The 25,240-nt window shown below is 43.7% G+C and overlaps 1 protein-coding gene across 1 annotated transcript in view; it reads left to right on the top strand.

Moving 5' to 3' along the window:
* LOC144539338 (nuclear factor 7, ovary-like) overlaps positions 1 to 25,240 on the top strand; it is a 258,340-nt gene that overhangs the window by 165,079 nt on the left and 68,021 nt on the right. The window lies entirely within an intron of this gene.

Raw genomic sequence — 25,240 nt, 5'->3', positions numbered from 1 at the left:
CATTCAGATGCAGATACAAAATTTGTATGCACAAAATACATTCAAACACATCTCTCTCTCTCTCTTTCTCTCTCACATACACACACACACACACACACACACACACAGGGCCTCCAGTTGGTGTGTGTGTATTACATCTGTTTCTAGCTAACAGTCTCGGCTCTCTGGCTGCCTCAGTCAAACTACAAGACTTCCCTGTTCCTCCAACACTGTAAAAAGTGACGTTTCTCTTTAACCTCATATTCACTCTTAAAGGAAGACACCGGCTGCACATACACACCTGTGTGTGTCCAGTAATACAACAACCAGTTAAGTCAGTCAGTAGTGCAACCCGTCAACCAGAGTGTATCTGCAAAAAGTTGGATTTTCAGGAATGAAGAAAAAAATTTTGATTTTCTGACTGACATGCATGTATTTTGCAAATTACCCAATGGGGTTTTTTAAGAGGCTGTCTAGGGTCCAAGGTATGCATATGTGTGTTTATGAGTGTGTGTGTGTGTGTGTGTGTGTGTGTGTGTGTGTGTGTGTGTGTGTGTGCTACCCAGAACAGTAAAGCTCCCAGTCGTCACTCTGTCTTCCAGGAGCCAAACACACAAGAACTGAACAAACCACAGCAATGCTCCGGCTCAAACTGTCAGAAAACAAAATCGAACACGACACAAAAACAGTTTTGGAAGCTTTCATCATCGTGTCAGTGCTTTGCTTTATCTTTTCTCATTGAGCTACAGTATAAGAACAAAAAAATACGAACACGTGCATTCAAAAAGTCTTTCATCAGATCATTTCTACTATTTTCCAGGAATTTAGAGCACTGGACATACAGAGTGTGTCTCAGGAAGTTATAATACATGCACACACAGACATAATGTACATCTTACACACATCCACATGTCAGCAGAGGGGTCAGAGGTCAGGGGCAGGCTGGGGTCAGAGGTCAGGTTCAGGGTCTGTTCCAGGGTTTGATCATGTGACCCTCTGGTTACAGGACGGTCTCTTTATCCACCAGACGAGCCTTCCTGCTCTGTTAGTGTAATGACTGTGTTCACATGCACACCGATATCCTGGTAATATTCCAACCCGGTCTCACGGCGGTTCGTGAAATAGTCACGAAAATTTAATCCGAAAATCCGAAAATTTAATCTATAGATTTGTGTACATGGACACGATTTTGCCATTTTTTTTTTGTGAAAAACGACCTTTTTTTTCGTGAAATGAACACGACCTAAAAAACGTTCCTCCACCACGAATTTGAAAACGTAAGTTTAGGCAAATAAAACAACTTGTGTTACGGTTATGGTTAGGCAACTAAAACAACTTGGTTAAGGTTAGAGAAATGGTTTGGTCATGGTTAAATAAGAAAAACGTTCGTTAAAAATTTAAATGTGGCTTACGGTTGAAATGTACTTTGAACACGCTGGGAATCGAACCCCGGTCGTCGGCATCGAAGGGAAATGTATACGCCCATCCACCACCGTTTTATTTCAGTGTCACACTACTTCCTGAGTCCTGACTGACAGAAAAAAAAACGTGCTGCAGGCACGAAAGATACTTCCAATTGAAATACATTAGTTTAAAGGTCGTTCTGAGTGTCACGAAAAAAATGGGAAAATCTTATCCATGTACACGAATCAATAGATTAAAATTGATTACAATTTCGTGACTATTTCACGAACTGCCGTGAGACCGGGTTGAATATTCAGGTTGTTGGAGTATCCCATTTTTGTTTTGGCGCATGTAAACATCATATCCTGATTTCAAAACCTGTGATCGCTGGGATCTGCTGATATTAGCTGGGATACTGGCGTGTAAACACTGCGTTTAGACAACAGAAGTTTATCGCACTGTGCAGACGTGTGAAGTCTAACATCGGAAGTGGGATCCTTGCAAGGAATCAACCCGATCTCACACAAATAAATGAAATGAACACGACTTGTTAACACCAAATTATGTAATATGTTAAAATCAGTTTTCCCAGCAGGAATCGGTTCCATGAAGGAGACACGACCAGTGGCGGCGCGTGGGCGGGGCAGACAGGGCAATTGCTCAGGGCGCCACGCCACTAGGGGCGCCAAAGGTTGCGTATTTAACAATTGGCAACGTGTGATGATGGTTAACGGGACATGCACGTTGCACATTTGGCACTGCGTAATGGTGACAGCATATGGCAATTTGACAACAAAATACATGTCAGGAATGAAGTAAAAAAAAAAAAATTCATAATAGATGATCCTATTTTTCTAGTTTTGCATGGTAACGTTGTGTGTGTGTGTGTGTGTGTGTGTGGGGTGGGGTGGGGGGGAGAACAGAGGAGACTCAGAACTGGAATGAGAAACAGACTCTGGGTTCAGTAGTGAATCTGTCAGTCTCTCTCTCTCACACACACACACATGAAGGTAAAGGAACATACATTGTATGTTCATACATACATACTCATTAAAATCCTTAATGCCAGCTGTAAACGAGAGATTTAAAGGACTAAACTTACTTTTTGTTAGCTCAAGTTCAAGTTCTAGTTTGTTTATTTCTACAGCCCTTCATCACAGCATGTCTCAGAGCACTTTACAGAGAATGAGCCTTACTAGATCTAACTGCGCTGATAACTAACTGATCTAATTGAAATGATATAGGACAAGCATAGTGAAAAGCACAAGACAGACAAGAGCAGATTTTAGCAAGAGAAACAGTCTAACTATTCTACGTAGCCAAACCTGCCGGCACCCCCAGCCTTTAGACCCTCGCTGCACACAAGGAAAAACTCCCAAGAAAAACCTTAGTAGGAAAAACTTGGAAGAAACCTTGTTTGTCCCTTTGGTCTCCTTAACCATATCTGACGAGAGGATTGACCAAAATCATCTCTGTGTCCCTGGTAGTTAGCTCTGTCCGGTGCGCAGGCTAACGCTTTAGCATGCAGTATGTTCAGTAATCGTAGACGACCAGCGTGACCCAAAGCATGAAGATAAACCTTCCAGTAACCCAGAGTTGGTGTTGGTTTTTATTCTTTGGCCTGTAGATTCATAACTTTTGAAAACAAAGTCTCAGTCGTCATCTTTAGTGAAGTCCGTTACAGATCAGCAGCGCAAAAACTTTAGCTGTCTGGCTAACTTCGCTCACAAGTTCTGCTCGAAGTCTCGCGGGAAGAGAGATCTGCTGCCATGGAAAGTGCTTTCTATTTGTCTCATTTTGCGTCTATTTTATCAAACCACTCAACATTCACAAGTTCTCATTTTCTCTCTTTTAGGATAAAGCTAATCGACTCTAGGCTAAAGCGTTAGCATGGTTACCGTCACCGGTTATCGTTACCGGTTAGCTAACTAATGGAGACACAAAGACGATTTTGGTGCCAATCCAGTTCATTAACAAAGAAATTCAAATGATTGTGCACAGCTAATAGAGCATATTTTAGACAGAGTAATATTAACTGTCTAATACTAACACTTTGTCCATTTGATAAGTCAGTCAGTTCAGACGACAAGATCTCTGGATAGCATAATACTGAATTAATAATAAGCCTAAGACTTTCGTTCCAAAATGAAATATCCTCCATTTAAAAAAAAAAAATGCAGCCACTCTCCCATACTGACTGTTGGCATGCAAGTGAAGCTCATTATAGGTTAGTATAGAAGTTAGGAGTCATCTGAAGACATTTTCATATAAATTAAATCATTTTTGAGGACAGAATCATTTAGGTTTTTCCAAATATTGCCCGATGAATTTCAGGTAGAAAGATGGATAAATAGCATTTTGGAGTGAAACAGACATAAAACAGACAGACAGACAGAGAGACAGACAAAGACAGACAGACAGACAGACAGACAGACAGACAGACAGACAGGTCTATCGTCAGACAATGAGGCAGCTGGACAGACACACAGCTGACCAATCAGACAGCAGACAGACAGACAGACAGACATATAGACAGAGTGTTTGGTAGCAGAAGAACTCACATGTATACTACATGTGGAGAGAGAGAGAGAGAGAGAGAGAGAGAGAGAGAGAGAGAGAGACGGAGATTTGGAAGCGAACCATTTTTTCCCCTCCCGACGTTCCTGACGTTCCCTGAAACTGGAACTGTGGAGGATTCTAGGAACTTCAGGAACGAACGGGGAGGAACAGAGGAGGAGGAGGAGGAGGAGGAGGAGTGGAAACAGGGAGGGAGGAGGAGGGGATTGGGGTTAGTGTGGTGGAGTGGTGTTACCAGAGGAGGTTATTTTAGGACTACGCTCCTACTGTCAGAGAGAGAGAGAGAGAGAGAGAGAGAGAGAGTGAGGAGGGGGAGAGAGAGAGAGAGAGAGAGAGAGAGAGAGAGAGAGAGACAGAAAGTGATTGTCTTATTTTTATCTTGAAGCTTTTGGAGATATTTTTAGCTATTTTCAATAAAGAACACTGAGTTGAAACTGAATAGAGAGTAAAGAGAGAGAGAGAGAGAGAGAGAGAGAGAGAGACTTTAACAAACCTTTATTCAACAACAAAGCGACCAGTCAGTCTCATCTTGTTCTTACGTCTACATAAAGTGCATCAAACCCCCAAAGCTGCCGTTTCCAGAAGGAAACAAAGAACTACAGTGTCACACACACACACACACGCACACACATACACACACACACGCACACACACGCATACACACACACACACACACACACACACATATAACCACACACTTATTCACAAATCATCATCTTAGCAATTCAGCTTCAATAGTAAGAAGTACAAATATTTCATAGTTCAAGTATATACTGTATATGTTTCTGACGTATCATATCATTCGTGTTATTTCTCTTACAAAAAACCCACATGTGAAATCAGGCAGTCAGACAGTCAGTCAGTCAGACAGTCAGACAGTCAGTCAGTCAGACAGTCAGAAAGTCAGTCAGTCAGTCAGTCAGTCAGTCAGACAGTCAGTCAGTCAGTCAGTCAGTCAGACAGTCAGACAGTCAGTCAGTCAGACAGTCAGACAGTCAGTCAGACAGTCAGTCAGTCAGTCAGACAGTCAGTCAGTCAGTCAGTCAGACAGTCAGTCAGTCAGTCAGTCAGACAGACAGTCAGTCAGTCAGACAGTCAGTCAGTCAGTCAGTCAGTCAGTCAGTAACATTATTACCTGTGGTATTAAGTTACGTTAGCTGCGGCGACACTGACCGGTTGTGTCTGTCCGTCTCCGTTCATTTCAAATCACTTTCACTAAGAGCTGTCTGTTGTCCTGACAGGACCGATGATGCGTCCGTCTCCGTCAGATTTCCATCCGTTTTGACCATAGACTGTAAAAAAAAAAAAAAGGTTTTGACAGAAAGTTCAACCCAGTTGGATTCGTCACATCTGTTGGCCAATCAGAGACGTTCCTACGTTTGTTTTGGAAAAAACAGCGGCGATGACAGACACAACGGTCCGACCACAACAAAGATAAAGCAGAGAAAGCCTGGTGTACGTTGGGATGACTGGAGGTTTTCCAGCTCAGTTTCTTATTGAATTACTGAAATTTTGACTCACCTGAATGTTAAAGCAAATGTATAATCAGTATGACACCCAACATATGAGGGTGTTAGTATCCACAGAAAAGCATATGCTGACTTATTGAAATGAGTGTGTTAGTGTTCACAGAAAAGCACATGTTGACTTATTAAAATTACTTTTTATCAGCATGAGAGGTAGCGTTGACACCATTAATTAATTACCAAAAAAGGGAAGTAGCGGTAGAGGGCCATGACAGGTAAACAATGGTGTGTTGAGAAGAGGAAAAGTTTAGGGCACTTAGTACCACTAAGACCCACAACAGTGTGCAGAATTGTATTAAAAGAGATGTGTTGAGGGATTAAAGTTAGTTGCTCCATGGACCGGCTCGGTTTACATGTACCTTGTGTGATTTTGCAGTAAACCTACATCATATTGAACTCTACTGGACTTATTTGTATTATTTAATTAATGGAAATTGAGAAGTGTGGCTGAGGACCTGAAGACATCTGGACCAACTAAAGGTTTTTCTCCCACAAAAACCACCATGTGTCCAAAAAGCCTGTGCTTTGAAAATTCACATGTGGATTTTCACATGTGACATTTAACATGCATCATATCATGCGTGTTGTTTCTAACATTAGATACATGTTGTGTCTAACATGCTGAAGTCTCCATCCTGGTTGTATAGGGTTAGGGTTAGTTAGGGTTAGTTAGGGCGAGTTAGGGTTAGGGTTAGTTAGTTAGGGTTAGTTAGTTAGGGTTAGGGTTAGGGTTAGGGTTAAACCTAGTCAGTATTTGCTAATATAAAATATCACCAAGTATTTCTTTGTTTTGGTCTTCAGATGAGAGCATGAACATCAGCTGATACTGAAGAACAAAAATAACTTGTCTGGTACTAATCAATACTAATCAATACTGATCAATTCTTACAAGATTCTTCACAATCTTCTGCTGTTTCATCTGATGTTCTTTTGCTGAACGCAGCTAATTTACATTTTATTATTTGCAGACATTTCAGACAGAGTTTGTGAAGAAATCCCTTGACAGTTAGAATGGAAGAGAGAGGGAGAGAGAGAGACAGAGGGAGAGAGGGGGAGAGAGAGAGAGAGAGTGAGAGAGGGGGAGAGAGAGAGAGAGAGTGAGAGACAGAGGGAGAGAAACCTTCTGACCCTCCTGTCTCTCTCTCTCTCCTCTCTCTCTGACTCTCCTTCTCTATCTCTATCATTATCTCTTCTTCTCCCAGTCCCTCCCTCCCCACCTCCCCCCCTCTCTCTCTCTCTCTCTCTCTCTCTCTTTCACACCCACTCATCACTCAGACTGTGAAGGGAACATAGTTGTCATATTTGGTCGCGAGACTCCCCTCGCCATATTTGGAAACCCCTCACTGCCCCGCCCATCACGCCCGGGACTGAACCCATGAACCTGACACCCTCCCCTCCCCTCCCCCCCCTCCCAGCTGAGCTTCTGGGAACGGACCCAGCGGCGTTTCAGAGGCTGTGACGGATGGTCAGGAGCTGTGTGACAGAAGGGGGCGGAGCCAGAGAGCGATGAGGTGTTCAGTGAGTTCCACTGGCTGCGTTTCCACTTACCAAGTTTTCTAAGATATTAAATTGATACTGGACTCTTCTACATTTAGACTTGAGACTTGACTTGAAGATTTGACTTGGGACTGGAGCGAAGTTGACTCGGTCACACCTCTGCTTGGCAGCTATACAAACAGGACAGGGTTCCGCTGTACCCGGATTTTCCACCGGACCAATCAGAAAACGTCCTAAAGTGTGAAGCAGCAGTGTGAACAGGCCCAGCAGCTGACATCAGACTGCACAGGTTCCACACCAAGAATAAATGTGCCACTGTGTCATCGCTGCAGCACTGTGTGTGTGTGTGTGTGTGTGTGTGTGTGTGGTGCAGGTGAGGAGGTCAGGACCAGGCGGTTCTCTGGCTGAAATCCTACGCTTCCTCTATTTTAGGAAGGCATGTGATGGATTTAGCTGGCGAAACTGAGGAACGATCTTCCACTGGACTGAAGATCTGCAGACTGGAGACTCTTCTGTCCAGACCGGCCTTCCTTCAGGTCCTGTGTCTGAAAGTCTGTGTGACTTTGCTCTGTGAAAGGAACTTTACTTAACAAGAGAAAAAACTTTATGTTAACCAGTAATTTCATCTCGCATTGAGAGTCAAAGTGTCATTTTTCATAACGCAAAAAAAAAAGTTCCAATCTAAGTTTCGTTCTCTGTTCTCTTGCACCGTAAATTCTCAGATTGATTGAATGACTGGAACCAAATCCCACATTTCCACTATTAGACAATTATTGTTTTTTAGCCATAACTTTGAAACTAATAGAGAGAGACTTGAATCCAAATCCTAAGGAGATGTTAGCTGGGTGAAGAAATCAATTTAATTTAGTTTGGATGAGTTTGTGCTCTCTGTGCATTCTGTTTGATTCCTTGAGTTTTACTGCAGAAACCCTTGGACTCATGTGAACAGAAGCAGTAAATGCAACACAACTGACATTTCACTGACTTGGACTCCTTCACTGGAAACTCTTGGTTTTACTATAATATGAAAGTCAGCAGTGTGGATTACAGTCAGTCCAGTGTTCAGTCTGTTTTATGCATCGTGACGTTTGGATTTGGATGCAGATGTGGAGGACAGAGTTTGATGATGAAGTATGGTCTCTATGGTCCCCCCCCACCCCCACCCCACACACACTCACACACACACACACACACACACACACACACACAGTGCGCTGACTCGGCTGACGTGGCACAGACTCCACATGGCCTCTGGAATGTTGTTTGGGGAAAAAAAAACACGAGGAGCTTTTCAGCTGCAGGGATTTAAAGGGGAGGTTCACCTTTAACGTTCTCACACACACACACACACACACACACACACACACAAAGACAAATGCATATGCATACACAGAAATACACACAGGCATAAATATGTGCACACACAAACACAGGCATTAATGCACGTGCACACACAAAGTACACATATTGACATGAATGCACATGCAGACTCATATACATGCAAATGCAGACACACACACACACACACACACACAGCAGATCAAAAGTTAAATAGATATAGATTAGAGTATTTTTAGTATTCAGAATTGAATGGAGTTTACATCTCAATCTGAGACAGAGAGAGAGAGAGAGAGGGGGAGAGAGAGAGAGAGAGACTTCATACTTGTTAAACCTTTATTTGTGATTGTTTGTCATTATTAAACCATGTAGGTCATCAGGGACAAATTCCTGTTTATAGTATACAGATGACCTGATCACACACACACACACACACACACACACACTCATCAAACTGACACCTCAGTTGACTGATGAGTGCCTCCCTAGTTTAGATACTGAAACTGTTAAATTCACTTCTCTATTTTTGTTAATGGAGCTCAGAGCTTCTTGTTTCTAGTTGAACTCAGTTAATTTTCCCATAATAAAAAAACTTCACATCCATTTTTTACATTTTAGTAGTTTATTTGATAATAATATGAATAATAACAATAACTTTATTTTTAACATCCGTACAAAGAATACAAATCAAAGTGCTTTACATAAAATTAAACAAAAATACAAGCAAAAGCAAGACAGAATTTGTCTAGTAAAATGACATTTAAAAAAAAGATTAAGGATTAAGTAAGGATAATATATTTGAGTCTCTTATAGAGATAGATCAGTCCCTCCAGGAACTTGCGATTTTGCGATCGCAATAATTAACACAAATTCAAGAAATCTCTGCAGTATTTGCGAGAGCTTGCAGTTTTGCAAAATTGCCGCAACTTTTCCGCATGAAATGGCCAAATCAACAGACCGCTTGTGATTTGGACCAATTGTCGCATTTGGTGTCGTGATAACTTACGTCATCGCAGCGCGCATTCAGGTGGAAGATGAACAAAACTCATCTGCCAACAAAAATGACTGCCATAGACCGTGCAAGGTCCAGGTTCCGGGGCGTTGGTTGGGGTAGGCGGCTCTTCCTGGAATGAGGGTAGGTGTTGTGGGGAAGGCTTTGATCTGGGCAAAAAGCGGCGGGGAAGTTTCTGGGGAAGATGTAGGGGAGTCCACAGGGTTTCTATATCCTGGTCTTCAAGTTTATCGTGGGGGTCGAGAAGTATCGGGGTGGACTGGCAGTGTGTTGGATCAGTCGGTGAGGCATCCTCCAAAAGGGGGAAAGATCCATATGGTGAGCCAATGTAGTAGATGCGTTCGAGGGTTGTGGCAGGTGTGTAGTCAACGATCGTGGTTTGAGGCTGTGTGTAGTGGTCCACTCAGAATGCAGGAGCGTGCTAGACTTCTCCATGGAAGGGTTGGGGTAAGAATGTTTAAGAGGGTAGGAGATCCGGGTAGGTGGATATGTCGTAGTCCCAGGAGCATCGGTGGACGGGTTGGTTGGTTTTAGTAGGGGATCCAATAAGGTTCCGGACAAATTCAGTTCATTGTCGTGGAGATCCCATGGTGGGTTGGGGACCACAGTAGAAGATCGGCCACCCGGTATGGTAGAGGTAACCGGAAAAGGTGCATCCAGTGGCTCATCAGAAGATCTCTCAGTGGAGGGTGGATTCGGTGGAGGGAAGAAGTGGTATGAAAGAGGCGTCGTCGGATAATAGGGGGGCCTTGCGAGGAGAGTCAGATCGGTGCTTCCGGTTTTCCTGGATCCGTTCGGTTGTAAAACCCCTGGGGGTGGAGTGGACCGAAGAGGGATGGACGTATCATGGGAAGAAGAGGGGCATGTTTTGGCCCGGGTAGGTGCTTGAATAATCTGTGTATGATGGCTACGTCCCCGTGTAGTATCCCCAGGAGTGGTTCGGGCAGGAGGAGGATGATGAGCGGATGTCGTAGTCTTCTCAACGTGGGGAGAGGCTATGTTGGTCTGAGCAGGTGCTTCAAGAGCCCTTTTTACATCTTTGTCTACGCAAACCCGGAATAGTCCTTTTCATCACCTTTTCAGCTGATTAGTCTGAAATAGAGTCAGGGAGAACCTAAAGTAAGGTTCCCCCGGAGACTACTCGTCCCAATCCGGATACTAATCATCCAGTAATTGGTTGCTCTTAAGGTAAGAGAATCATGAGAAATGGACTAAGGAGTTGAAGTAAGTAATCTTCGGGGTTCCAAAGTAGGTATTAGTATTTATTTTTGTGGTATGTAGCCGTATTAAGGGTCTAGCTAGACCTAATGAACCTAAATTTCAGGACACATCCTCAGTAGTGTACCTCAGGATCAACAGATGTTTCGGCCATTCAAACACTAGACATCCTCCTCCGAGGCAGGCCCGCCGGGGTTGATCAAATCCCAGCATGTGTCCCGTATCCAATTGTCCCCTAGTCGGGATTTTGGTGGGAAGTAATCCCTTTTGAGATAATCCATTAGGAAGAAACGATCCGGGTGAATTTAATAGCTTGCTAGGGAAGCATTAGGGTAAGACTAGTAGTCGTATTATCTAGCGGTTGGGTTTAGTAAGCGCGGGGTGAAGATCGAAGATGAAAATTGGAAGATGTCCAGGGAACAAAGAACTTACCGTAAGGGATCAGAAAGAAATCTGATTAGTGTTTAGGGTGCTTAATAGGGTCAACAGACCCATGGGTTAGGGTTAGGGTTAGGGGGCGAAAGGGGTGAAAACATTACCTCATTGGCGGAGGTACTGATCTGAGGGAACAGGGCTGAGGGAACACAGGGTTGCATAGACACGCTCCCGATGCTAGCTAGCGAGATTAGCAACTAAACCTGAGGCGTTAGCATGACGATAACGATATTTCCCTAAACTTTGACTACAATTGCTGTTTTTTCTTCACACTAATCAGATAACACTTTATTTTAAAGTTAAAGTCAAACTGAAATGGCGTCATACAACCATTTATACTGAGCGTTTTCATGTGTTGATGCAGGTTCGGCAGCCTCTGTAACGACGAGGCTTGTCTTCCATTAACCAGCCGGTGGCTCCAACATGGCGTCTGTGGCTGCTGTGGTGTTACAGCTCCATTACAGAGTCTACTGAATGAAGAACTCACGTAATGATTTTCTGTTTTCCAAAACAGATGTAAACAGCTTTGGAGAAGACTGCAGATCAGCTGGACATGAGTCACTGAGTGTCTGCTCCGCTGCTTTCCTCCACAACAAACATCACAGGATCAACCAGAGGCTTAGGGATGGAAAATGTACTTATTGTAAATCACTATGGACAAAAGTTAGATATTACACCATGCCATAAATATCTAATATGACCAAAAACCAAACAGCACTACATGTGTGTGAATGTGTACACATACATGTTTACGTACATATATACATTAGTACACATTTACACACACAGTTAAATGGCAATAAATAATTTGCAGAAAAGGAAGAACACTGCGTCAGTCAACAGAGTGTGTCTGGGTCACAGTTTACTCTCAATTCCCCATTTGTAAATATAAAATAGTTCCTGGTTATGTTATGAAACGATGCTCAGACTGTTTCAGTGGATGCAGCCGCTCAGCAGGAGGTCAGACCAAACCTCCAGCTGCTTTTCTTCTCTGAACCAGAGTGGAGAAGTTGACTTTGTTGTATTTTTGTATTTGGTTCATTTAGGTTCAAACTGACCAATCACAAGCTAACCAGGAGTTGTAAACAAAAGTCACATGACTCACAAGCAGCTTGTTTATCTTGTTTATTTGGTTTGAACCATTTGGTTTCATCCTGCAGGTTAGAGACTAGACTTCAACTTTATCGAACATGATGGACTTGTCTGTCTCTTCTTCTGTGGTGTTCATACCAGTTCAGAACACATGAAGAAACAGCTGAATATGAGCATCAGTCCAGACTTCATTTTGTTCTGCTAGGCTTTCCAAGCATGAGGAACCGCATCCGTCTCCTTCTACCCATAATCCCTTGTGTTTCGCGATGGTTTCCTGTAGTCATTTGGATTAACGAACCGCACCGCAGTTCTCCTGTTAGAGGACTGAGACTCCCGGTGCCGTTATTTGGTGCCATCAGAGTTCAAAGGTCATCGTTCTCACCTGGAGAAACCAACTGAACTGAAGGAGGAAACACTGCAGAGTTCAGATAAACCGATCAGAACATGCTGGCTTTGAACGCACCTTAAGGACCGTCCTGTAGCTGAAAGTCAAGTCAGCTTTATTTATCTATCACTTTAAAGAATATAAAGCGAGCGTGTACTGAAATGCTTTACAAGGGAAAATTACAAAAACAGGGAAACAGGAACCGGACATAAACAGCAAAATAAAACGTTAAGTGAAATAACAGCATAGTTAAAAGTAGAAAGGAACAAGTCAAGTCAAGCTTTATTCATATAGCACATTTCATGCACAAGCAGCTCAATGTGCTTCATAGAGAAGTAATTAAAAATAATAGAAATAAGAGAAAGTAAAAAAAATAGCAATAGACGAAATAAAAACACACAACAAATAAGTAAAAGAAAAATAAAACAATACAGCAATAAGAGCAATAAAATATGAAATATGAATAAAAACAATGATAAAATAACATGAGATGGATATAGCAGCATTACAGAAATACATGAGTCTGATATACAGGCTCTAGAGGAACAGGAAGAACATGTCAGACATGAGAAGCCAGTGAATAACAATAGGTTTTAGACGAGTCACAGGTCGGACCCCCCCAGCGCCTCCTGTCCCGTCAGAGTGTCCATGAGCGCCTCACTGTGACTCACTGAGGCTCAGAGCGTCACACACACAGATGCCTCAGACCTGAATAAAATAACGGTGGTAGAAATAAAAAAAAGAGTTCCCATTTTGTCACCCAGTTCCTGCTGCTGATGCGTTCGCTGCGTCTCGTCTGATATTTTCCATTTTGTTTTGGAGGAAATGAAGCAGCGGTGAGTCAAATCCAGCTGTCCGCTCTGCAGCGTGAGGCCTTCACTTCCACATCTGTACAGCTCTGTTTAGACAGAAACTCATCAGCTGAAGTTCTCCATTCAATCTGTCTAAAACCTGGAATATCCAGCCTGTAAAAGTCAAGTCAATTTTATTTGTATAGCACATTTCATACACAGGTAAGTTCAGTGTGCTTCACATAAAAAGGCAAAATAGTAACAATAAACAGATAAGGAGATAGAATACACACATATATAAAATAACCTTTCAGCCACACATACAACGCACACACACATACATAAAATACAGCTTTTTATAACCCCTGTCCTATTCATCTACAGCAGACGCACACAAAGGCAAACACACACTAACTACCAAAAGCCTGAGGAAAAAAGCAATGTTTTAAGACTGCTTTTAAAAGAGGATACAGTTGTAGCAGATCTCAGGTCAGCAGGTAGTTTGTTCCAGATTCACCTGATTTAGATTTAACTCTAGGTACGTTTAGGAGACACATGCCTGATGATCTGAGGGATCTGATTGGTTTACAGCCAGTGAGCAGGTCGGAAACGTATTTAGGAGCTATATCATTTAGGACCTTGTAAACAAGCAGTAATACTTTGAAATCAATTCTATACTGTACCGGGAGCCAGTGAAGTGTTCTCAGTACAGGAGTGATGTGTTTATTTATTTATTTATTTTAAGATTTATTTGGCAGGGACAGTACACATCAATCAACATTTTAGTTCACACTTCAATGTAAATGTGTCAGAGTTAATTTACATCTGTAGTCCCCGGGCAGGTCAACAACATAACAATTACAATCAAGTTAAAAAAGAAAAAAAACAGTACATTCAAATTCATACTATTCTATTTCTATTCTATTCTATTTTCCTAGTCCCAGTCAGCAGTCTGGCTGAGCTGGAGCCTACCTGCTGTCTTTTTGGGACGTCCTGCAGAAAGAACATTACAGTAATCTAATCTGCTGGGAATGAATGCATGGACCAGTTTTTCAGAGTCAGACTGGGACAGGAAGCTCCTGAGTTTGGAAATGTTTTTTAAATGGTAAAAAAAAAAGTGTCTTGTTTATTCAGCCAAGGATTGAAGTTCCAACATCTTTTAAAAAGTACCATCATTTAGTTTAAATGCTGTTCTGTCCGTGGTTTTATAACAGTACGTGTCACTTTTTTCCCACAAAATTTAAGCCAAACTTTTCAAGCACAGCCAAAAAGTCAGTTAAAGGGAGCTTGAGTGGGATTATCTGTTGTTTAAAGTATGTAGTAAAGTTTCACATCTGTGGAATAAAATGTTCTAACGGAGAAAGAGGAACAAAGAGAGAAAACAGAGAATTATTGTTATGTACGAGCTACGTTTTTTTTATTCAGTTACTTATTATTCAGTATCTTATTATCATTATTAAGATGCTTTTCATGTCACTAACTCAGACTGAAGTGAAGCGGCAGAGAGCAGGGGAAGAGATGGAGAGATAGCAGAGGGAGAGGGATTGAAAGAGAGGGAAGAGAGGAAGAGATGGGAAACAGAGGTGCAGAGAGAGAGAGAGAAGAGAGAGAGAGTGACAGAGAGAGAGATGTGCAATAGAAGAGAGAGGAAGAGATGAGAGAGACAAAGCAAAAATAAATGATAAAGAGATGGCAGAGAGAGAGAGAGACAGAGAGAGAGAGAGAGACAGAGAGAAAGAGAGAGAGAGACAGAGAGAGAGAGAGAGAGACAGAGAGAGAGAGAGAGAGAGACAGAGGGAGAGAGAGAGATGTGCAATAGAAGAGAGAGGAAGAGATGAGAGAGACTAAGCAAAAATAAATGATAAAGAGATGGCAGAGAGAGAGAGAGAGAGAGAGAGAGAGGCTCTGAAGCCTTTCATGGCTGCAAAAAAAACCTCTCTGAGCATGTGCAAAACCAAAGACAACACTCCTGATTGGTCAAGCAGATTGTGTTGCACTGATCAACACTGCGAAGGTTGCTGTACCCACTAAAGGTTTAGAAAATCTGGTCTAAAGATAATCTCTGTGTCTGTCTGTCTATCACCCCCCACCACACACACACACACACACACACACACACACACACACACACACAGCCTCTCACCATGAGCTCACTGTGTGTTCATGTATATCTGATATAGCAGAAAAACAATTCTTATTTGGCAATTTCATACGAACGCGCTCCGATCGGATAAGTCAGAGGAAAATGTAAGAACATTTTGCCACCTGAGTGTTGAGTTCTGACCTTTAACCTTCTGAACAAGACAAAATAATGAAGCTTGTGTCAGTCAGCAGTAAGAAAACAGACACATGCAGCTTGTTGTTAGGCAGATTTTGGGCGTTTGTTAGAATGAAGTTCGTCAAATTAGCTTGTTAAGCTGCAGGACGGCCATGTTTGCATATCGTTTGTCTTGATTTTCTGACAAAACAGCACCCGAATGCAACGCTGTTTAGCAGCTGACATGGACGTCCCGGACGTCGGACTTTCCCAGCAGCACCTGAACGCACATCGAGCTCAGATGAAGTTGAACACCAGTTAAAAGACAAAGTAGTAGAAAGTATTCCAGCCAGAGAAAAAGAAAAAAAAATGTCCCTCTACTTTTATTTTCTCCGGTAAAAAGGACGACAGGAACATCTTATATTAGAAGAAGAGAGGAGGAGGAACGACTGGAGGAACTGAAGTAATCACATTACTTAAAGAGTAATCTATTACTCTGCAGTCTGAGCTCACTGCAGTTCTGATTCACAAACCAACAGCTGGTCAGCAGAACCACTGACTGCGCCTTTCCTTTCTCTACCAGCCAGCCTGAGTGTGTGTGTGTGTGTGTGTGTGTGTGTGTGTGTGTGTGTGAGTGTATGTGTGTGTGTGTGTACATACGTTTGGTGACTGGGATTTACTGTGTGTGTGTGTGTGTGTGTGTGTGTGTTAAGTGTGTGAAGGGTCTATTGAGTGTAAGCGTGAGAGAATGAGTGTGACAGAGAATGTGTGTGTGAATATGTGTTTGTATGTGCGTTCATGTGTGGGGTCTAATGTTAGAGTGTGTGTGTGTGTGTGTGTGTGTGTGTGTGTGTGTGTGTAAATCCCAAAGCTAACATCCGTGGCTGGCAGATCCCAGCTGATAGAGGAGCGGCTCGCAGTGATGGCATCATAATCCAGAGACAGGAAGTTGGACGGGGCGGGGCGGGGGGGGGGGGGGGGGGGTCTGTCCTGATACAACACCAACGGAAGCACACACACACACACACACACACACACACACACAGCTGAGACAGAGGGATATTATCTGACTTACAGAGAAAGAAAGAGAGAAAGAGAAAGAAAGAAAAAGAAAGAAAGAAAGAAAGAGTGGTTAAAAATAGCATCTGAACCATTCACAAAATAGTTTAAAATAATAAAATAAAATAATAATGAATACATCTCATTATAAATGTCCCTCTGTCACAGCAGTTCATACAAACTAACAGACAAAGAACCAGAAGTTTGTTCTCCTGTCATGTGATGTTAGCAAACGCAGTGCATCATGGGAGATTAAAATGGCAGCAAGGTGTGTGTAGAGCCTGACATCTGAAAGAAAGAAGAAAGCACGCTACTGACATGTCCATCTGCTATTGGCTGGTCTCCGGTGTCAGGTGATGATGTCACCACCCGTTGTTCTGCATTTATGGTTCGACTTTTCACCTTAATACAACCGTGGCTTTTATTTTCTTAATTCTAACCTGCTGAATAAAGCATTGATATGATTTGTACATAAAGACTGAAGCCGTGACTTTCCTCTGAACTCTGTCTTGTTGAACAAACCCGCTGCCGGGAAGCTGTTTGTAGCGGCTCTTCCTGATTGGCTGACCTGGTAACGCTGATCCAGTGAACCACTTGACAACAGGTATATCAAATATTCCCGTGAACCAGTAACGATGATGGATGATAGATAAACGTTAGGGACAGAAACGAGAGCCGGGTCAGTAGAAATATTACACTCCCTCTCATCTTATCTCATTCTGTTTATCCAGTCCTGCCGGTAAGTTCGTCTGTTTCTGTTGAAATGAGTTCTGGCTCCAGTTTGGGAAATGACCGGCGGGGAAGAGGGTGACGCCTACTCTTATCAAACGATTACACAAACTTAAAACAAATCATGTTTTTTTCCAAAGAACAGTAAGCAACTTCAGATTCGGTTGATGAAATGAGAACACTGACAGGTTTTAGGGACTGCATCACGTGTCGGCTCATCCATGTGCAAAATGTCAGACGCCACTGATCTGATGATGATGCGTCTCACCGCTGCATCCGGCTTTCAGAAGGACTGTGATTGGTCCAACAGAGACTACAGTTCCAGCTCAAAACAAGCAGACATACAGCATCTGTTCCTGATTGGTCCAGATGAGGCCGACAGGTTTACTGCTGTCTTGTTCTGAACTGAGAAGAAGAGAAGGAGGAAGCTAATATTATGAAGCCTAGCGCTCTGCTGCTAAAAAAAACAATCTATCACAGTGATTCTCAACCTTTTTCATATCAAGGACCCCTAATTTAGTCCACATTAAGGCCATGGACCCCCATTTGATGAGATTTTATCTCTACTGGGGGGATACATAATTGGCGGGGGGTTAAAACAAATTTCCTGCATTTCTACACCACCTAACCTCTTGGATTAAGTCAAGAAACAGCAACCCTGTATAATGTTAACTGTCGAGCCGGGAAATGACCGTCAAGCAGCTGTGTTGGTTGGTAGGTGACGTCAGGTCGAGCTCACGGGCCACGGCCAAACTCAAAGCCCCTCCTATATGGGAAGCCACCATGTTCCACGCTTCGTAACACAGACAGAGCGCACAGGGTGAATCTAAAGGCCCTGACACACCAGGCCAACGGTCGGCCGTCGGGCAATGTCGGGCCGTCGGTAAGCGTCGGTGTCCCTAGTTTTTGCGGTGTGTCCCGCACCGTCGGCACTAGTCGGACCCTGTCGGCGTCTTTTCGGCCGATTGAGCGTGTTGAATCGGCGTCGGAGCCCGTCGGTGAGAGAGATCACTCTGATTGGTAGTTGGTGTTTTGCCTCTGGATGATTGGACTGATAAATTCCTTCAACATGTGGGACTGAACAGGAAAGAGCCGAGCGAAATTTTTAAAATCGGAGGTTTCATTTATCTCCAGCTCTCGACGCAGGTTCGGGAAAGCCCCTTGAGCCTGTCGCTGGAGTAACGTTATTCATGATTTCACCCATTTAGTGCGGTTTCTCCTTATTTTTCACCTCCACCTCTTCCTTTCTTCTTCCACAACCAAAGACCAAGGGCTGACAACGCCAGTGCCATTTGCAACTTCTTTATCAGACATATGGTTATTTCCCCTCACGCAGGCGCAGAACGTACGTGCTAGTTGGCCGTCGGCTGTAGTCTTTGCGGTGTGTTCAAGTGCAACTTTTTGGACCAGACGCAGGCGAGGTGAGGCGACGCAACAGTCGGCCTTCGTCGCCGCTGGTTCTTTGACGTCGGTTTGGTGTGTCAGGGCCTTAACTATAAAGCAAGGAATCTCTGTCTGTCTGTCTGTCTGTGAGTCTGTCTGTCTGTCTGTCTGTCTGTCTGTGTCCTTCACATATCTCGAGAACCGTTCGTCCGATCACACTTGGCGGGTGTATTGCTGGGGACCCGAGGATGTGCAGCGTCGGATTTGTTGCAATTTGGACACGCGACACGTTCAATATTACTAAACTTTGAATAAACAAGCGAACAGCGCTCTGTGCAGCAGCGGGGCGAACATTAGTTTTATGAATGGGAGTGTGAATGGAGGAGATGCCTTCCCCTGCAAAACCTATTTTATTGCAGTTATACTCTACCCGGTATTTGCGAAACAAAATCACTGAAGTGAAAGTTCTGTCACAAAACGATATTGTTACGTATCCTTGCGCATTTTTAAGTGGGTATACGGAAATCTCTACGGAGCTTGTACGACGTATACCTGCGTATCATGTAGATACACCACTGGAGAGCGCGGCAGGGCTCGCTCGTGGGCACGGAAGCAAACCAGGAAGCCAAAAAGTTGGGTGGGCGGCCATTTTTCCGTTCCATCCTCCAGTTAATATAGAACCTCCTTGCTGCTGACTGATGAAAAATGAGTCATTGGCATTTCTAGTTTTTATTTATATTCTGAGTTCCTCCTTTGCCAGATTTGCCAAATTTGCCAGTTAGCTAACCTGTGCTCCAAATAAGCTGCTGGCTCCGCCCCCTGAGCTCTGACTCAGACAGGGACTGTGAAAGCTTTTTGTTCCCAAACAGAACAGACCAGGAAGTGAGTTTCGAAGGCAGAAACCTCAGCGGCCGGACGAGCGGCTGAGTCATCGTTCTGATCAGCAGCCAATCGGCCGCCTGCAGACAGATTCTGGTCATGTTGTGTGATGGAAAAGTAAAAACCTTCCTTCCTTCCCCTTTAATTAAGGCTGACAGTGTTTTATATCTTTCTTTCCTCCATCTCTTCAGCAGACAGAACTCTCTGGTTTTAATCACCTCCAGCCCTCGTGGCTCCGCCCCCTTCACCCGCCGCCGACTCCGCCTGACAGCGTGCTCTTGAGCAACACACTGATCTCATTTAGACAACCGCACTAATTTACCCCCCCCCGACCCCCCACCCCCCACCCAAACCTCTGTCTGACCCGGTGCCCATCACAACTCAAGTATCTGTGTGTTTATATTGCTGTGTGTGTGTGTGTGTGTGTGTGTGTGTGTGTGTGCCAGCTGTAACTCTACTTGCGAGGTCCAAATGTTACAGGAAGATCACCAGAAAACAACTTGTGATAATGTTAGGTTAAAGTTACTGTAAAACACACACACACACACACACACACACACACACTTTCATGCCACCAGATGAGGGTGTGTGTACTGTAGGGTTGTGTGATGGTGGGAGGGTGGGACAGTGTGTGTGAGGTGGTGGCTGACTGTGTGTGTGTGTGTGTGTTTGTGTGTGTGTGTGTGTGTGGTATTTGATTTGATTGAACCTTTATTTCACCAGGAAGTCCCACTGAGAACTCTGTCTGTTTTACAAGACCGAACATCTAAATACAAACACACGCATGACAAACATAAAACAGTAACATGACATGCACACACACACACACACACACACACACACACACACACAGAGCTACGCCCCAGACAGATAAATCATATTTCCAGTATGAAACAATTCTCTAAGGACTATAATATAAGCCTAATATAAGACTATATAAGCCTTGCGTGGCTATGACACACACACACACACACACACACACACACACACACACACACACACACACACACACACACACACACACAGGAAGTTACTCAGGCCGGCTGTAATTTCATTCAGATGCTCTCTCTTGTCCTCTTTCTCTCCCTGTGTGTGTGTGTGTGTGTGTGTGTGTGTGTGTGTGTGTGTGTGTCAATAAAGCAGCATAAGGAGTCTGAAGCACACGGCCGCCATCTGGTGGCTGAAAGATGCAACTGACGCTCATTAAGGAAGTGACTGGAACTTACATTTTTCAGATAAGATTAATTTATATGAAAGGAAACTGCAGCTTCATTGCAGCTGCAAAGAAATAATAAGAACTCAAGACTCAAAATTTACATTGACTTTACATACATCATGTTTTTATCTGTATCACATTATTTGCTTTGATGTATGGAAAGTTACGAGCTTCAGTCACCACTTCATACAGAGTGCAGTTAGGAATCTCTGTCTGCATACATGCATGGATTTGACCAGGGGGGTCAGAGGGGTCAGGGGTCAGAGGTCAGAGGTCAGATCGAGTCTCATCTTGAATCCCAAGCAATCAAAAGCATCCAAATGGAAAAGCAGATGTGTTTAATGCTAGTGGGACAAAGTCTTACTTCAGTTTCACTCATAGTATTACTGTTACTAATAAAATAAAATAATGTTTTGCTTCTGTTATCATCTCCTCTGGATATCAGATTGAAGCTGAATCATCTATGATTATCCTCACTGCCTCGTTTTCACACCATCAGGCATTTTGGAGTTTATTTAACAGATTTCCATCAGAAGGCAGGTAGAGTCATAGAGATATAACAGAGATATAACAGAGAGATGTTATATCTCTATGGGTAGAGCTCCTTCAGCTGAAGTTAAAACATGACCGATGGACTGGAGTTCTTGGAGGTTTTTTGCAGGACAGTGATGTGTGTTTCAGAAGTTAAACGACGACCATTAAAGAGGGCGTGATGGTTTGTTTTAGGATTCGGACCCAGGTCTAACCCATTTCTTTCCAACTGGAACTCATTTAACTATCACCGAACAGGAGCGCCACCTTGGGATAAAAAATGCGACTGCAGGTTAAAGCTGACCGGATAAAGTCAGACTGGACCAGTGTGAATCTGACTTCATACTGACAAACTGTTAAAATGATCTTTAGTTTGTTTCAGGTCTGGTTCAGAGAAACTAAACATCAGCAGCTCAGTCAGACACCTGAGAGTCTGCAGGTCAGTAGGTCACACACACACACACACACACACACACACACACACAAATGAGCCACACAGTCACAGCTGGTGTATTCAACATTTATTTTCTGTCATTTTAAAAACAGTTTGAGGACAATCAAAATATAAATACATTTCTCTCTCGTTCTCTCTCTCTCACACACACACACACACACACACACACACACACGCAAAAGTGGCTGTCCATTTCATCAGAACACACACACACACACTCTCACATCAACTCCCAACACACACTCACTCACACACACACACACACACACACACAACCCCAGCCCCTGATTTAGATGTTAAAAGGTGCAACAACCAACCAACCAACATCAAACCGAATCACCAGAAACTTTCATTTCAAACTGCATCATCCGGTCTCCAAAAGCAACTTAAAAATAAATCATTGTTGGCCATAATTAACCGCAAAAGTGTCCATCAAAATGTCCGATCTCTGTATCGCCACAACACTTTCGATACCGGCTGTAACCGGCCAGACTGACACAGAAACACAAACCTGTCTCTCTTTCACAGATTCAAACCCAAACCACACTTTAGACCACAGCTGAACTATTTTAGATTTTAGTTAGTCCGTCATGAGGTTAGTCCTGTCCGCTTTTACCTGTCTGTCTGTCTCTACTGGTCAGTGACAGTAGAAGCCTCTCAGTAGAGCTCAGTAAAACCTCCACAACAATCCTCCAACAGTCGAAGCTGCAGTAACACTTCACGTTTGTTTATCGTTTGTCCCGGACGTCGGAGTTTCCCACCGGCTCCTGAACGCAGCGTAATAGTTCCGGTTAAAAAAAAAATGGAATTAATCTAACGGTAGAAATCACAGATCAGCATTAATATTGAATGAACTGATCTTTGGGTGGAGAGAGATCTGTCCACCAGACTTCAGACAAATCTGTTTGTAACTTTTTGATTGATCTAAAAAGCTCCGCCCACACTGTTTGATTGACAGGTGATAAAAACACCACAGCAATGAGGCTGAGACAAAGAACTCCAGGATCACCGCTTTAAGAAAAGGATTTTGGCAACAATTTGACCCATCAGTCTCTCTCTGTCTCTCTCTCTGTCTGCCTCTCTCTCTCTGTCTGCCTGTCTCTCTCTCTCTCTCTTTTGTCTGTCTGCCTGTCTGTCTCTCTCTCTCTGTCCGCCTGTCTCTCTCTCTCTGTCTGTCTGCCTGTCTCTCTCTCTCTCTCTCTGTCTGTCTCTCTCTCTCTCTGTCTGTCTGTCTCTCTCTCTGCCTGTCTGTCTCTCTCTCTCTCTCTGTCTGTCTCTCTCTCTGTCCGCCTGTCTCTCTTTCTCTCTCTCTCTCTCTGCCTGTCTGTCTCTCTCTCTTGTCTGTCTGTCTGTCACCCAGGACAGTTGAGGTCATCTGAAAATAAACCCAGAGAGGAAGATGTAAACAGCAGCTCCATGTGTCTCATGGTGACTCAACACGTGAATCAGAATAAAGTCTGAATCAACCAGACATTCACACTCAGTCTTCTTCTTGTGGTTTTGGAGTTTCCTGCTGAAGCTTCTGGATAAGAATAAACACTTTTCAAAGCGTGGGGCGGGGGCTGCGGCCGGGCCGCACACACATCGGACCGGGTCTCCGCAGATCCGGAGCGGACTGTCGTGTAAAGCCGCAGGAAACTCTGCAGGATCCTCTAACAGCCAACATGGAGGATTCTGTTACTTTATCCCACACAACATCCCACAGGAGAGCAAAAAAAAAAAAGGTTATAGAAACAGAAAAAGTCAAATAGAAGCAGCCCGACACTTGTTCAGTTATTGTATCTCGTCTCCAGACTTATCGAGCTCATTTTAGTATTTTTTTAGTGAAATCATCTCATTGCACTGGCAGATAATTTTACTAGTTTCAACAAATGTGACTTTTTCAGGAGAATGCAACTTGTTTCAGGACATTTACTTGGTAAAAGTGAAATGGCCTTGGAGAAAGTTTCTTGTTTCCAGATTTTCTTCACTGTTTTATGATGATTTCTTGAAAGAAGTCATATTGCCAATTGAAATTTACTGAAACCAGCAGATTATCTGCCAGTGCAGTGAGATAGTTTGACAAAAAATATCATGAAATAAGCTCGACAGATCTGGAAACAAGATACATTCACTTGACAGCTTTCCATTTCTTGTAGTGTAATGTATTTTCTCTCCTCCAGCTGACCGGACCAGGTCTAGCATCTGGATCTGGTGGATTCATACCGAGTTTCACCGTTTCCTTCCCTTCTCCGAGGGACTGGAGGATAAATCTGTACAGTATTTACACTCTAATTGGCTTAAATAAAGCAGATCAAATCATATGAAGAGTTCATTTCCAAAACGCTACATATCATCATTCATTATCTCTAAAATACAATACAATCAAGTCTGGAAAAGTGTCTCATTTTGCCGATGAAGGAGTGAAGTTACCTGCCATCCTCCAGAAAGCACCAAAGTTTTGCTTTAATTTTGTCAATCATTTTGTCAACAGTTAGGTGTCAGTTTTTTTGTCTGTATTTCATTTTGGAATAAAACTCTTCATTCATATCAAAGCAGATGAGGAGGAGGATGAGGAGGAGAGGGGAGGAGGAGGAGGAGGAGGAGGAGCAGAGCCGTCTGTCTTCTGAGCTCGGTCAGTAGAGCCGGTCAGTAGAGACGGTCAGTAGAGTCGGTCGGTAGAGTCGGTCGGTAGAGCCGGTCGGTAGAGCCGGTCAGTAGAGCCGGTCAGTAGAGCCGGTCAGTAGAGTCGGTCGGTAGAGCCGGTCAGTAGAGTCGGTCGGTAGAGTCGGTCGGTAGAGTCGGTCAGTAGAGCCGGTCAGTAGAGCCGGTCGGTAGAGTCGGTCGGTAGAGTCGGTCGGTAGAGCCGGTCGGTAGAGCCGGTCAGTAGAGCCGGTCAGTAGAGTCGGTCGGTAGAGCCGGTCAGTAGAGTCGGTCGGTAGAGTCGGTCGGTAGAGCCGGTCAGTAGAGTCGGTCGGTAGAGCCGGTCAGTAGAGTCGGTCAGTAGAGCCGGTCAGTAGAGTCGGTCAGTAGAGCCGGTCAGTAGAGTCGGTCGGTAGAGTCGGTCGGTAGAGTCGGTCGGTAGAGCCGGTCGGTAGAGCCGGTCAGTAGTCGGTCAGTAGAGTCGGTCAGTAGAGCCGGTCAGTAGAGTCGGTCGGTAGAGCCGGTCGGTAGAGCCGGTCGGTAGAGCCGGTCGGTAGAGCCGGTCAGTAGAGTCGGTCAGTAGAGTCGGTCAGTAGAGTCCCGGCCGGCGAGCAGAGCGCAGGCTGGGTGAGAAATCAACAGCAAATTTTGGTTTTGTCTCGGTAAATTTTCCTTTTCTTCCAGAGACTTTAATCTGAACACTTTTCTCTTCTCAAAAGGAATTTGGCTTGTAGAATATTCGGCTCCGTTCACACTGCAGGCTCCATTCTGAATTGTTGCTCACATGTATTTATCTATTATCCATATCTATTTTTTTCAATGACTTTTCATATCTTATTGTAAGATGTAACTCATC

The sequence above is a fragment of the Centroberyx gerrardi genome, chromosome 5 (genome assembly GCF_048128805.1).
Source record: "Centroberyx gerrardi isolate f3 chromosome 5, fCenGer3.hap1.cur.20231027, whole genome shotgun sequence".
In the NCBI taxonomy this organism is placed as follows: domain Eukaryota; kingdom Metazoa; phylum Chordata; class Actinopteri; order Beryciformes; family Berycidae; genus Centroberyx; species Centroberyx gerrardi.
This window is presented reverse-complemented; position numbering and strand designations above follow the sequence as displayed.